Consider the following 14,090-nt stretch of genomic DNA (forward strand, 5'->3'; position numbering starts at 1 on the left):
GCCTTTGTGGCTCAGTCAGTTAAACATCTGACTTCAGCTCAGATCATGATCTCTTGGTTTGTGACTTCGAGCCCCACATCGGGCTCTCTGTTCCAACTCTGAGCCTGGAGCCTGCTTCGGATTCTATGTCTTCCTCTCTCTCTGCCCTCTTGTCTCTCTCTCTCTCTCAAAAATAAGTAAACATTAAAAATTGTAAAAACATAAAATATCTTTATTAAACACAACAACAACTATAAGACAAAACCCAACCATATGTTGTCCAACCTACTGTCAAGAACTGTGAAAGGTCTGAGCTTTCACTTTACTTGCAAGTTACCAGAGTAGTCTGCCACAGTTTCATGGTTGCTGGTCAAAGACACCAGAATCCTGAATCAGAGATGAGGGTGGTTTATTATTCATAGCACAGTAATAGCCAGACTGTCAATATTTTTGCACCAGTTCTCCAAGTCCCAATTCCATAGGGCAAAGCAAAGAGAGTCAGATGACCCCATGCACTCAGTGTGCTCCATTACAGGAGTAGAGGGGATTGGCTTCTTATAAAATGTGCAGTGAGCGTGCCTGCCCTTTGCTCTGTCTTCCAGACAGCAGGCAAATCTGCTCTTTGCTCTGGAGAGGCATACTAACACTATCTTCCAAGACTGCTTCCCATCCAAACATAATTGAAAACATAGTTCAGAGAGGGTAGTCTGCTTAACTCGCAAGATGTGCAGAGAGACTACATGGAGAAATGTCTCTTGACACCCAGTTTTTGAGAGTTTGCTGCTTCAAAGTGTCATGTGAGGTCTTCTCTGGTCTCCAGAGAGGAAATAATCTGAAAGAAAGAGGAAATACGAATACTTACGTAGGTGCCATCTTCCTAGAATCTACTGAATTTTTTCAAATGTCTTTTAAGAATTTTGCAACCTTTTGGGGCACCTGGGTGGCACAGTCGGTTAAGTGTCCGACTTCAGCCAGGTCACGATCTCGCGGTCTGTGAGTTCGAGCCCCGCGTCAGGCTCTGGGCTGATGGCTCAGAGCCTGGAGCCTGTTTCTGAGTCTGTGTCTCCCTCTTTCTCTGCCCCTCCCCCGTTCATGCTCTGTCTCTCTCTGTCCCAAAAATAAATAAAAAAAAAAGTTGAAAAAAAAAATTAAAAAAAAAAAAAAAAAGAATTTTGCAACCTTTCTATAAAGTAGGTAAGGAGAAGTAAATGTCTGTTTTCACAATTTATGAATTCCATCAATTTTCTTCTTATTAACAATTAGTCACTGCCTTCCTTCCTGTGCTTGCGTTCTCTTTTTAAGAAGATTTTTAACTAGAAAAAAAAAATCTTTTAATTTTTTAAAAAAATGCAGTCTTTTTTAAACATTTATTTTTATTTATTTATTTTGAGAGTGAGAGACAGTACAAGCAGGGAGGGGCAGAGAGAGAGGGAGAGAGAATCCCAAGCAGGCTCTGCACTGTTCGTGCAGTGCAGTGCACTGTTCGTGCACTGTTCGTGCAGAGCCTGATGCGGGGCTTGAACTTAACTGAGCCACCCAGGTGCCCTAAAAAAATATCTTTTAATTTTTAATGAGGAAAATTTTTATAATGCCTACAACTCTGAATATGATTAGTTCTCCCTTCCCTACTTCCAGTACCTCTAATACTCTGTTTTTGGAAATACTCTACTACTGGATATACTCTGTTAATTTGGTCTTAGTTTGTCTTTTATCTTGGGAATTCAAGATGTGAATTTTTCTTAGAGAAAGGATATTAAAAAAACCCCAGCAGTTGTAAACCATTTCTCTGGTTTTCATTACTTTATGGAGTTTCAGTGATTTGTAATATATACAGTAGGTTATTCCTATGTACAAAATTTTTACTTGAAGAGCAGTATCCTCCCCTCCCCCTCATCTCCAGCACCTCAATAGGAAGCTGTCTTTGTTTAAAATTCTGTCAGTCCAGGGGCACCTGGGGGGGTTCAATCAGTTAAGCATCTGACTCTTGATTTCAGCTCAGGTCATGATCTCACTGTTTGTGAGCTCAAGCTCTGCATCAGGCTCTGCATTGACAGTGTGGAGCTTGCTTGCAATTGTCTGTCTGTCTGTCTCTCTCCCTCCCTCCCTCCCAAATAAATAAATAAATAAACCTTAAAAAAATAAAAAATAAATAAAATTCTATCAGTCTGGGACCAATCAAGACAGAGAAAGCTTGGAGTGATTTGAACAGGGAAAGCCTAATATATTGGGGTACCTGGCTGGCTCAGTCCATAGAGCATGTGACTCTTGATCTCAGGGTTGTGAGTTCAAGTGTCACATTATGCATAGAGTTTACTTTAAACAAAACAAAACAAAACAAAACAAACAGATTATCTATAACGGGATTGGAGTGACCAGCGAATGGTGAGAAGAGAACTCTAAAGAACATAGGCATAGCAGGTTTATAATAGTAAACATAATATTATATAATACAATATCTATTAGCCACCCCACAGCCTATGAGCGGAGGTGTGGATCTTGTTGGCAAAGTGGTTACTGAATGCCAGATGAGTTGCTATGGCGCCACACTGGTGGAACTTGCTGGAAATCAGCCCCTACTGTGCTGGGGCGAAGATGTCTCCCTGGAGGCATTCTGCCACAAAACCACATGAGGGGGCTGCTGAAGAAGCTGCTGGCCACGGAATGTTGCTGGCTGTGAGCCAAAACATCCATCCAGGTTTACCAACTTGTAGTCTGGGGCTCTGTCACAAAGCATACTGCTCTGTGGTCTGGCCTCAGAAATCAGAGACTCCAAAGTGTGGATGGGCACTGCGTGTACCCACGGGATTCGTAGGGCGGTGTGAGTACCGAATCACACTAGCGTTGAGGCACAGGAGGAGATGGGGAAGCTGTGGGCTGGGCACTGCCGCAGTGGAGCCTCCCTCCTCCAGGATGCAGCAAACTTCCTTCCTCCTGTAATGTCTCTCCAGCGCCCTCTTCTGACACAACTTCAGTGTCAGCTATCTCAAGGGCTCGGATCATTTTCCTATAGCACTCAAATGGGGTGAATTTGGGGCCGAGAGGAAATAAGTCAAAGACTGGCATAAAGTCTCACAGGTAAACGAATCTAGTCCTTTTACTGCTGCAAATCTAGCCTTAGTTTCCTTGTGTTTAAAATGGTGGTATTGGGGTGCTATAAATGTGAGGTTCCTTCTCCCTTCCATTCTGTCCTCTTACTACTTGAGCTGTGCTGTCTCATGAATGTCTGGGATTAGTTCAGCAGAGAAGACTCTAAGGAGGCAGGAACGAAGAGCTCAAGTGTGGGGCTGGCTACTTCTGTCCCTTCTCCAAGTCTGCTCACCAGCTGGTCCTCCAACCTGGAAGGAGCCTTTTGTCTTAGCTGGGTGTTTGTACATCTGGAGAGCCCTACCTTTTCTTTCCAAACGCGGTCCCAGAGGGCTTCCCTGCCAGTTAAGAGACTGGTGACACCTCATTCCTCACCTGGAATATCTCCCTCAACTCCGTGAGTCGCAGTCCTGCGCCTTTGGAAGCATTAAATGCCACCATTTCCATGAAACTTTCCAGTGCAAAGTGGACACTCTGATTACTTACAGTATTTTAAATTTACTTCACTTGGGGGCACAATAGCTTTGAACCCTACTTGCTTATGTCTCTATCTTCTGGGTAGACTCTGAGTACATGCAGAGTGACTTGTTAAATATTTGTTTTGTGACTCAGCAAAGGAATGCATTACCCTGGCCCTCATCATTTTCTTCTCTTCCATTTTCCTCCACCCCTTCCCCTTTCCTCCTCTCAGTCAAAAATGCTCCTGCTCTATCTTCTGCATAGTTACAGGCTTGAAGCCAATCTCCCCAGCGAGACAGAAATGCCCTTTTCACTCTTGTGTCACAGTATGCCGATTTCTTTTCTCTTTCTTTTTTTCAAGTTTATTTATTTTGAGAGAGAGAGTGTGAGCAAAGGAAGGGCAGAGAGAGAGGACGAGAGAGAATCCCAGGCAGGCTCCAGACTGTCAGCGCAGAGCCTGACTTGCAGCTCAAACCCACAAACTGTGAAACCATGACCTGAGCCAAAATCATGAGTCTAATGCTTAACTGACTGAGCCATCCTGATGCCCCACAGTATGCCATTTTCTTTTTTTTTTTTAATTTTTTTTTTAACGTTTTATTATTTTTGAGACAGAGACAGAGCATGAACGGGGGAGGGTCAGAGAGAGGGAGACACAGAATCTGAAACAGGCTCCAGGCTCTGGGCTGTCAGCACAGAGCCCGACGTGGGGCTCGAACCCACAGACTGTGAGATCATGACCTGAGCCGAAGTCGGACGCTTAACCGACGGAGCCACCCAGGCACCCCTTTAATTATTTTTTTTAACGTTTATTTATTTTTGAGACCGAGAGAAACAGAGCATGAACGGGGGAGGGTCAGAGAGAGAGAGGGAGACACAGAATCTGAAACAGGCTCCAGGCTCTGAGCTGTCAGCACAGAGCCTGATGCGGGGCTCGAACTCACGGACCGCGAGATCATGACCTGAGCCGAAGTCGGACGCCCAACCGACTGAGCCACCCAGGCGCCCCAAGTATGCCATTTTCTTAAGAGCCACCCTTATACACCGACCTCTCAGAAGCAGAAACAGAAGAGAGCTTCAAGTCACCGTCACACACAGAATGCCCACACAGTGACTGAGGACGTCTTTGCCTAGCAATCTGTGCCTGATCACTAGTGTGATTCGGTACACCACCCTCGTGGGTACACGCAGTGCCCATCCACACTTTGGAGCCTCTGATTTCTGAGGCCAGACCACAGAGCAGTATGCTTTGTGACTACAGAGCCCCAGACTACAAGCTGGTAAACCTTGGTGGATGTTTTGGCTCATTGCCCACTGATTTTGAGCCTCGGGGGCTCCCAGAAGACCAAGGGAGCAGTGAAGGAGGGTAAGCAGAGGCTGATATGCCATTTGACATCACAGATTCTGACAATAGAACAGAGCATTAAAGGGAGTCATCGTGTTGGTGGGCACTGGACACAAGAGAACTCCAAAGGGTAGATGAATTCAGGGGTCACATTCTAGACTGTAAGGTCACTTACCCAGTGACTGGAGTTTTGCCTCATCCTAAGACAGTAAACAGATTCAGCATGAGTGGCTTTTATTTCTCAGACGGTCTTGTCAGCCCCTCTGAGCTGCCCCCAGGGCTTCCATAGTCCTGGGTCAAGTGGAGTATAATGACCGAAATACGTCATTTCTACCTTGTCCACCAGTTACTCACGTGCTTAACCTGTGTGGCCCGCCGGGCTGTGGGTGCAGGAAGGATGGACTGGGTCTTACCTGTTTCCTGACCCTAAGGTATTGGCACCTTTTACACTGTGTACACCTTAAAATGCATACACGTTGAAATGAAATCAGGCACATCTAGGGCATTTAGAAAAGGATGGATTCAGAGACAGCACTTACTTTTTAGGTCGTGTCATTTTCCCTATCTGTGTTTTGTTTTTAAATTCCTCTTGGGTTGTTTAGACCAAACCGAGTCTGTTGGAGCTTCCCTCTACTGGAGAAACCTCTGGCAGCAGTGTGCGTCCGCCTGAGTGTGGGTGCTGAGGTGCTTCTTCGAAAAAGGCAGGGGGTGGGGGGGAAATATGGCCAACTTTGGGGAACAAAAATAAGGGATCAGATTTTGAAAAGTGAACATGCAGAATGATCCTGAGTGTGCTCTGAAGCAACAGCAAATAGTTACAGGAGCGACTCCCCCTTCTGGTGGGCATCACCACAGTGTTAACTTAGGGTTTGGGGCCCCCTATTGGGGGAACCATCATGCCTTTTCTGTACCAGGCTTGTGTGTGTGTGTGCATTTCTGATGATAAAGGTAGTTCACTGTCATTCTAGGATATTTACAAAGATTAGAGAAGAATTGAAGAAAGAAGTTACCTATAATCTCATTAGCTCTTTTAAAATGTCTCTTATGTTAGGAAAGATAAAAAAAATTACACTAGTTTATAGTGGTGCATTATAGTGTTTGCTTTCAGAGAGTCTTTCCTAAGGCAGATAATCTGAAATACAGAAATTTGTAAGCACAAAATTATTTTGGTGCTATTTATATTATTGAAAAATTAGAAATAGGTCAATGGGATATTATGCAGGCTATTAAACCTGTGTAAGCTGTCTTTTACTAACGTGAGAAAATGCTTATTTAAAATAAGAAAAATGGGGGGCGCCTGGGTGGCTCAGTCGGCTGGGTGTCCAACTTCAGCTCAGGTCATGATCTCGCGGTCCGTGAGTTCGAGCCCCACGTCAGGCTCTGGGCTGACAGCTCGGAGCCTGGAGCCTGTTTCGGATTCTGTGTCTCCCTCTCTCTCTGACCCTCCCCCGTTCATGCTCTGTCTCTCTCTGTCTCAAAAATAAATAAACGTTAAAAAAAAATTTAAATAAGAAAAATGGGATATAGAAGTTTGCTGTACTATAGACCCAGTTTTGTTTTTAAAACGTATATGATGACTACAAGAAAACATATTTTAAAAAGTGGTGTCTCAGGTTGATTAACAGTACCACCCTCTTTCCATTCTTTTTCTTTTATAAATACAATTTACTGTATACATTTGGAGAAAACAGAAAACCTATAGTGAAGAAAAAAAATTGTCCCTTATTTCTCCCTATGGAGAAACTACTGTTACTATTCTGGGCTCTTTCCAGAATTTTAATGTCAAATATTTATTTATATTCAAGCTTGCTAGTTTCTAGAAATTCAAAAGCTTTTTGCATCTGTTTCTTCCTTGGATAAAATTTAGATAATTTTGGTAAATTAAAAAATCCCATTGGGGGGGCTCAGTTGGTTGAGCATCCAACTCTTGATTTCAGCTCAGGTCATGGTCTCACGGTTCGTGGGATCGTGTCCCGTGTTGGGTTTTACATTGACTGCACGGAGCCTGCTTGGGATTCTTTCTCTCTGTCTGCCTCTCCCCTGCTCACTCTCTCTGCCTCAAAATAAATAAAATAAACTTAAAAAAAAAAACCCACTGAAATATGAGTTGAAATGAAGCCCATAAATTAGTTGTGAAAAACCAACATTCTTATGTCCTCCTACTTAAATCTTCTTTTATGTTCCTTAGTAAAGTGAACTTACACATTTTTCATAAGTTTTTCCTTAGGAACTTGATAATTTAAAAAATCTGGTATTGTGAATGGGAATTTTGTATCCGATATATTCTTACTTACTAGTGGTATTAACGATTGCTTACGAATTTCATATGTGTTTACCATTCTGAGCTGTCTTATGAATTCTTATAGGTTTCTATTGATTTTGTGGGATTTTCTAGATAAACAATTAGTGATCTGTATACAATGGCGATTTTGTTACGTCTTTTCAGTAATTATGCAGCTCTCACACTCCTTGCCCATGAGCTCCCACTTCCCAAAGCTGGAGCAGAATTTCTGGGGTGGCTTCTCATGCCTCCCTGATCCTGGTTAACACCCCCAAATCTGTGCTAAGTGGCCCTGCTCTTTAACCATAGCTCTTTAGTGATCTCCTCCAAGGTAGTCCAACATTATTTTTCTCTCTGAGTACTTTTGAAATTGGGCAAAGAATTCAGAAATTGGGGCATTGCAACCGAATCACTGTAATGGCAGCTCGAGAGAGAGGTGGGGGGGGGGGAGAGAGAGAGAGAGAGAGAGAGAGAGAGAGAGAGAGTCAAAGAACTCTTGCTGAGGTAGGCCCAGCTGTGCTGGTTTCTTCCTTTTCTGAGTTTAAGTTGCTCAACTGCTTTATTCTTCTATTAAAGTTCTTTGCTGTTTCTTTTCTCTCTTTCTCTCTCTCCCTCTCTCTCTCTGTGTCTCCGTGTCTCTCTCTGTTAGCTGGAATTGGTTCCGATTGGTTGCCACCAAGACAAGCACTAGTGTTGAAAAATCAGCCCAAACCTGATGGTGGGTTTTCAAGCAACTTATAACACGTTTCAATTTAAATATTCCTTTTCCTTGGAGCACAGAAGGTCCAGGGCACTGTTCCAGCTCCCACAGCAAGGCTTCCACAGCCCCAGGCTCCACATGGCTCCTCCTCTCCTCACTTGCTGCACTGACTTCTCCAGAGCCCCTACCCACCCAGATAGTGTAGCCTTCCTCAAGCTCCCACACATCTTGGGGCCCCAGGACTGGCCAGTGCAGATTTCCTGGACTGCCCCTTGACCTTTTTTATGTCTAATTGGCTCAGGCAAGGATCTACAAGCTTTATTCACAAGTGACATACTTAGGGTTGCCACAATTCAACATACCCATACTTATTGGAATTCTATTGACAATTTTATGTGTCAATTGTTCCTCAGTAAAGCTGGAAAAAATATATAATTGGGGGAAAAAAGCCTTAAAAACAAAAAGGGAATGTGCTTGCCAAGTCATTGGCCGCGTGCCTCTTGCCTGATGTCTTATTCATGTACTATAGCAATAATACCACGTCCAGCTCGGTGGCTGTGATCAAGAATTTAAGGTGGTTAAATCTGTAGTTGCTCTCCAGGCTGCATCACTAGAAGCCTGTCGGATTACAGGACCACCATCCTGCAATCTTCAGATCTTTTTAAAATAAAAAACAATTTTTTTTTTTTTAATTTGAGGGAGAAAGAGCACATAAATAGGGGAGAGGGGCAGAGGGAAAGACAGAGGGAATCTTAAGCAGGCTCCACACACAACGCAGAGTCCGATGTGGGGCCTGATCTCATGACCCTGGGATCATGACTCTGGGATCATGACCTGAGCTGAGATCAAGAGTCAGATGCTCAGGTCAGCTGGGTGTCTCAGCTGGTTAAGCGTCCGACTTCAGCTCAGGCATGATCTCCCAGTTTGTGGGTTCGAGCCCCATGTCAGGCTCTGTGCCTGCTTCAGATTTCATCTCCCTTTCTCTCTGCCCCTCCCCAGCTCATGCTCTGTCTCTCAAAAATGAATAAAGTTTAAAAAAGAAGAAAAAAAGAGATGCTCAACCAACTGAGCTACCCAGGTGCTCCTCCTTCAGGTCTTTAATAGTGGTGTTTATCGCCACAATCCTTCCTCATCCCAAAGCAATATTGTTTTTGATTTGCCTTAATTGAGGGCAGTTTTGAAGTTTCCACTTGGCTTTCTCCATTGGCCAGTGACCCAATATGGGGATTATTCCAACTACCAACTGTAGAAATTCCTATTGTACACTTGGGTGCTGGAGAAACACCCACTGAGTGGGCCCATGGAACCAATGGGCTTGTTGTGAGTGGAACTTCAAGTAGGACTCAGTTGATTAGTTGGCCTCTTTGGGGCTCCCGCTAACAGGGATTCAGGATGATGTTTGTTTTTATGTGTCTGTGTCAACTCAGATCCTGTGTCAGTAATCCTCCAGTGTCTTTTTGTGCCCCTTCTACTAGTGTATAGTCACCTGCAGCTCCTTTAGAGAAAGACGGGGGAATTGTCACATATATGTACTTGCCATAGTATTTCAGAGTTCTTAAGGACTTGGCCGTTTCTTCAGCCGATGTGTTTGGATTTCGAAGTTAGTTCAGGTCTGAGAACGGAACAAGGGACCATGAAATTTTATTGAAGAGACTGCATTCAGGCTACTGCTCCTCCATTCTTTCCTCTGAGATTATAGATGTTTAGCTCTTGACAGGGAAGAGTGGGCTGCCTGTGCAAGCCCAGAAGGTTCACGTGGCTTTGAAATCAGCAGCAACCATCTGCGTATCTCTACCCACGTTTCAGGGTCCCAGGTTTTCCCAACCAGGGCCCGGTCCGTTGCATAACAAACCTGCCTTAGCTTAAATCTTTGAATGATGTATTCTTTAGTCTGACACTCAGCTGTCTGCTCCTCCACTGCAGGAGAGAAGAACCTCCTTGGGTGCTGCCACAGAGGCCCTGTGGTCTCATATTTAGTGTTAATTACTTCTTAACAGCCCTCAGCCTCATTGTCACTCTGCAGAGCATCAACCCAAGGTGGCAGTAATCAGCCTTCTCCTATCTTTGCAGGCGTTCTCCTGCCTCACATCTTTCAAATGTCCTGCATCATCCTACCTGCTATAGAGTTCCCTTTCACATTTTCCTAGGCCCCTGCCAGTAAAATCTTATGGAACTGAGCCATCACCTTGTGCCAAGGACTATCTATGCGATACTTACTGACCAAGATGACACCCTCCTCTACTGGCCTGGAGTGAGCCAGGCCCAAATTCCCATCTTACTATCTGCTTTCTTGGTTCATTTGTGTTGGTCTGGACACCTCCCCCGCCCTCCACCGGCAAGAATCGGTTGCCAAGATGGGATTAGATGTGGCAACATGCTTGTGAGGGGAAGTAGGGGGGAGTCCAGGGCAGGCTAGAAGAGCTACCTGACTGGGAAGGAAGGTTAGGTGAAAGCCTTGGAGTGCAATGCCGTTCTAATAAAGTTTGGCAAGACTGATGTAGAGTCCTCGAGGCAAAGCTGCTCATTGGAGCAGTCCCAGCTCCCAAGAGTGGGCCTATCTTATTCCTGCTGCACTCCACCATTGGCTGGGAGTTGTCTTTGGGAAGTATGCAGCCAGTTGGGCCCTCAGGTCACCACATTGCCCTGGATGACTGAGGGCTGTTGCGGTCTCTTTCACATCAGTGTGTCCTTCAAAATATGGTGATCCTTGGCTATGTACTCATGTTTTAATGGGAGGCACTAAAAAATGTTTGGAAGCTCAGAGTTTGTGGGCAGGGTTGTCAACTGTGGTCTTCATTATAAGGGGACACTGGATTTTTCATGGGGAAACCACATATGTTAGTACCTGTAGGTTTTTCCTTTGTGGCTGCCAGATTCCCTTGTGAAGACACACAAGCAACCAGACTGGAGAGAGTGTTGAAGCTAATTTGGTGAAGAGGGATTAACATTCTAACTGTAGATCTCACTTAATATTGTTTTCCTTATAATACCATCCCCCTGACCCTTCTGTTAAACTTTTCTGCAGAATATAACTTCATTCTTCTGTCCAGGTTGGGGAGGTTGTTTGCTTGAAGCAGAGAAGCACATCTGCCAGCTTCTCATGCCCACATCCAGAGGCACCTGCTAATTCCTGAGCCTCTGAGTTTTGTGGTGAAACTTTGCTTGCTTTTTGGCATTACTCATGGCTAGCTTAGCATTCAGCTTTCTTAGGTCTACAGAATGAGTTGTCACTCTTGTAAGTGCTTTCAGCTTCTAAAACCTTTGTTGCTGTTGTTTTGCCTGCTATCATCCTTGTCCCTGTGGGTTTATGCCTTTGTAGAAAGGTCTGTAGTGTTTTAGTGGGATTTTTTTAGAGGCACCTGATGTGAAGTCATGGGTTCAATCCTCCACTTTTAATTGGTCTCTTCAATAGCCTATTAACTGGTTTCCTACAGGCTTTTCTTCATACAGTAGCTAGTCTATTAGGAACAGATTAGGGGCACCTGGGTGGCTCAGTCGGTTAAGCGTCCAACTTTGGCTCAGGTCATGATCACACAGCTCGTGAGTTCGAGCCCCGCATCAGGCTCTGTGCTGAGAGCTCAGAGCCTGGAGCCTGCTTTGGATTCTGTGTCTCCCTCTCTCTCTGCCCCTCCCCTGCTCACGTTCTGTCTCTCTCAAAAATAAAAATAAACATTAAAACAAAATAGATTAGATCATGTTATTCCCTTGCTGAAATCTCTTCAATGGGTTCCCATTACACTTAGAATAATATACAAATTCCTTGCCTTGTCCTATAAGACCTTATATGATCTGAACCCTGGCTACTTCTCAGGCCTTATATCCTACTGCTCGGACCCCTCAGTTAGTTATCCTCTCCAGCCACACTGGCCCTCTGGCTATCCTTTGGATGCCAAAGCTGGTTTCTGTCTCAGAACCTTTGCATTTGCTGTTTGTTCCACTGTAATGAATGTTCTTCCCTGGATTCTTACCTGCCATGCTTCCTATCTTTTAAAAAAAAAAAATTTTTTTTTTTTTTAAATTTTTGAAGGAGAGAGAGAGAGCATGAGTGGGTGAGGAGCAGAGAGAGAGAGGGAGACACAGAATCCGAAGCAGGCTCCAGGCTCTATGCTGTCAGCACAGAGCCTGATGCGGGGCTCGAACCCACGAACCGTGAGATCATGACCTGAGCCGAAGTTGGACGCTCAACCGACTGAGCCACCCAGGTGCCCCATTCCTCACTTTCCAATCTCTGACCAAATGATTAAAGGGTCAATTTGTCAAAAGGATATATAGTGTTACATATATGTGTGTGTGTGTGTGTGTGTGTGTGTGTGTGTGTGTACGTGCAACATTGCAAAAGGTAAAAAGCAAAGGTGATGTAATTAAAGGAAGAAAGAGACAAATGTACATCTTTCTCTTACTGATAGAAAACTAGATAAAAAAAATTAGGAACTACCCACAGGCTGTTTCAACATGGTTGAAAGCAAAAGGAAGAATGAAGACCTAGGATGCAAAACAAATCCAGTTTTAACGTGCCTATATTAATAGCAAAGGAAACAAGGCAAGGAAGAATATGAGAGGAATTGGGCCATTATATGATAATAAAAGGGTCAGTTCATCTATGAGCAATGTACATGCTCCTGAAAACACCACTTTTGGCTACAATAAGGAAAACGTGACAGAAGAGGAGAGAGAAAAACCCAGAGCCATACTGGAGATTTTAATTGATATGATAAGTAGACAAAATGTGTAGGATGCTGCTAAAAGCAGTGAACAGGAAAATTTGTAACCTTGAAATAAATGTATTCGTACAGAATAAAGGTTGAAAATTATTCAAACAATTATCAATTTGTTAGAAAAGAAAAATGCTAAAAAACGCAACCAAGTAGGAAAGAAGAAAAAGGTTTGAATGTGTCAGTAAGTGGTCTAATACGGAGGACATCTCGAAGGATGCTCTGGATTTAAGAGAACTTTCTGAGTTTCCCAAATCCAAACTTTGGTATGGCTTTGGTGATGAGTGCTACCCAAAATTCAAAGATACACCAATCTCCTCAAACTGAAACATTTACTTTGTATGCCAAAGGATTCATATTCCCACTTAAAGTCCATTGGAAGTATTTATGACTTTTTTTTTTTCCCCAAATGGATGGAGGAAAGAAGGTATCTCATTCAGTTTATTACTAACGATGTTGAACATCTTTTAACATTTAGTAGACATTATCTGTTCGTATTCTTTTCCCATTTCCTAATTCTTTTTCTTATTTTTATAAACTTTTGTTAAGGTTTATCTATTTTGAGAAAGTGGAGTGTGGGAGGGGCACAGAGAGAGAGAGAGAGAGGGAGAGAGAGAATCCCAAGCAGGCTCCATGCTGTCAGTGCAGAACCTGAGGCAGGGCTTGATCCTGGGACCCTGGCATCGTGATCTGAGCTGAAATCAGACACACAACCAACTGAGTCACCCAGGCGCTCACTTCTGTGTCTTTTAAATACAAGTTTATAGTTTTCAATTCACAAGGTTCTTTCACATTTTGTGTTAGCTGTAATCCTATTTTGTAAGCATTGTATTATGGTTATTGTAAATGGGGATTTGAAAAAATTGACTTTTGGTGTGGACAGAAGGTATTGATTTTTGTGTAAGTCTAGCCATCTGACTGAGCTTTTTTTATTCATTCCATTCCAAGAGCCAGTTCATTCATTTGGGTTTTCTGTATAGATGGTCAAATTGACTGAAAATCTCTTATCTTTTCTATTCCAGTAGTAATACTTCACTTGGCAGCACTGGTAATGGGGGTTCCTTGTTTTGTTTCGATTTTAACTAATACCTTTAATATTTAATCATGGGGCGCCTGGGTGGCGCAGTCGGTTAAGCGTCCGACTTCAGCCAGGTCACCATCTCGCGGTCCGTGAAAATTTAATCAGTAAGTAAGATGTGTCAGTGGGATTGCATCAGATAACCTTAAAATAACTTTAGGACATTTACTTTTCCTAGAGGTTTTATTTTTCCTTGAGGTTTTCTCATGAAAGGGGGCTGAAATTTATCCTGTGTAAATTTATCATATAGCATCTACTATAGTTAATCATGATTTTTCCTTCCTTTAATATAGTGAATAGCATTGATAGTTTTTTTTTTTCTTTTCTTTTCTCTCTCTCTCTAAGATTTTATTTTTTTAAGTAACCTCTACACGCAATGTGGAACTTGAACTCCCAACCCCAATATCATCAAAAGCCACATGCTCTACTGACTGAGCCAGCCAGGGACCCCA

The sequence above is a fragment of the Panthera onca genome, chromosome F2 (genome assembly GCF_046562875.1).
Source record: "Panthera onca isolate mPanOnc1 chromosome F2, mPanOnc1 haplotype 2, whole genome shotgun sequence".
In the NCBI taxonomy this organism is placed as follows: domain Eukaryota; kingdom Metazoa; phylum Chordata; class Mammalia; order Carnivora; family Felidae; genus Panthera; species Panthera onca.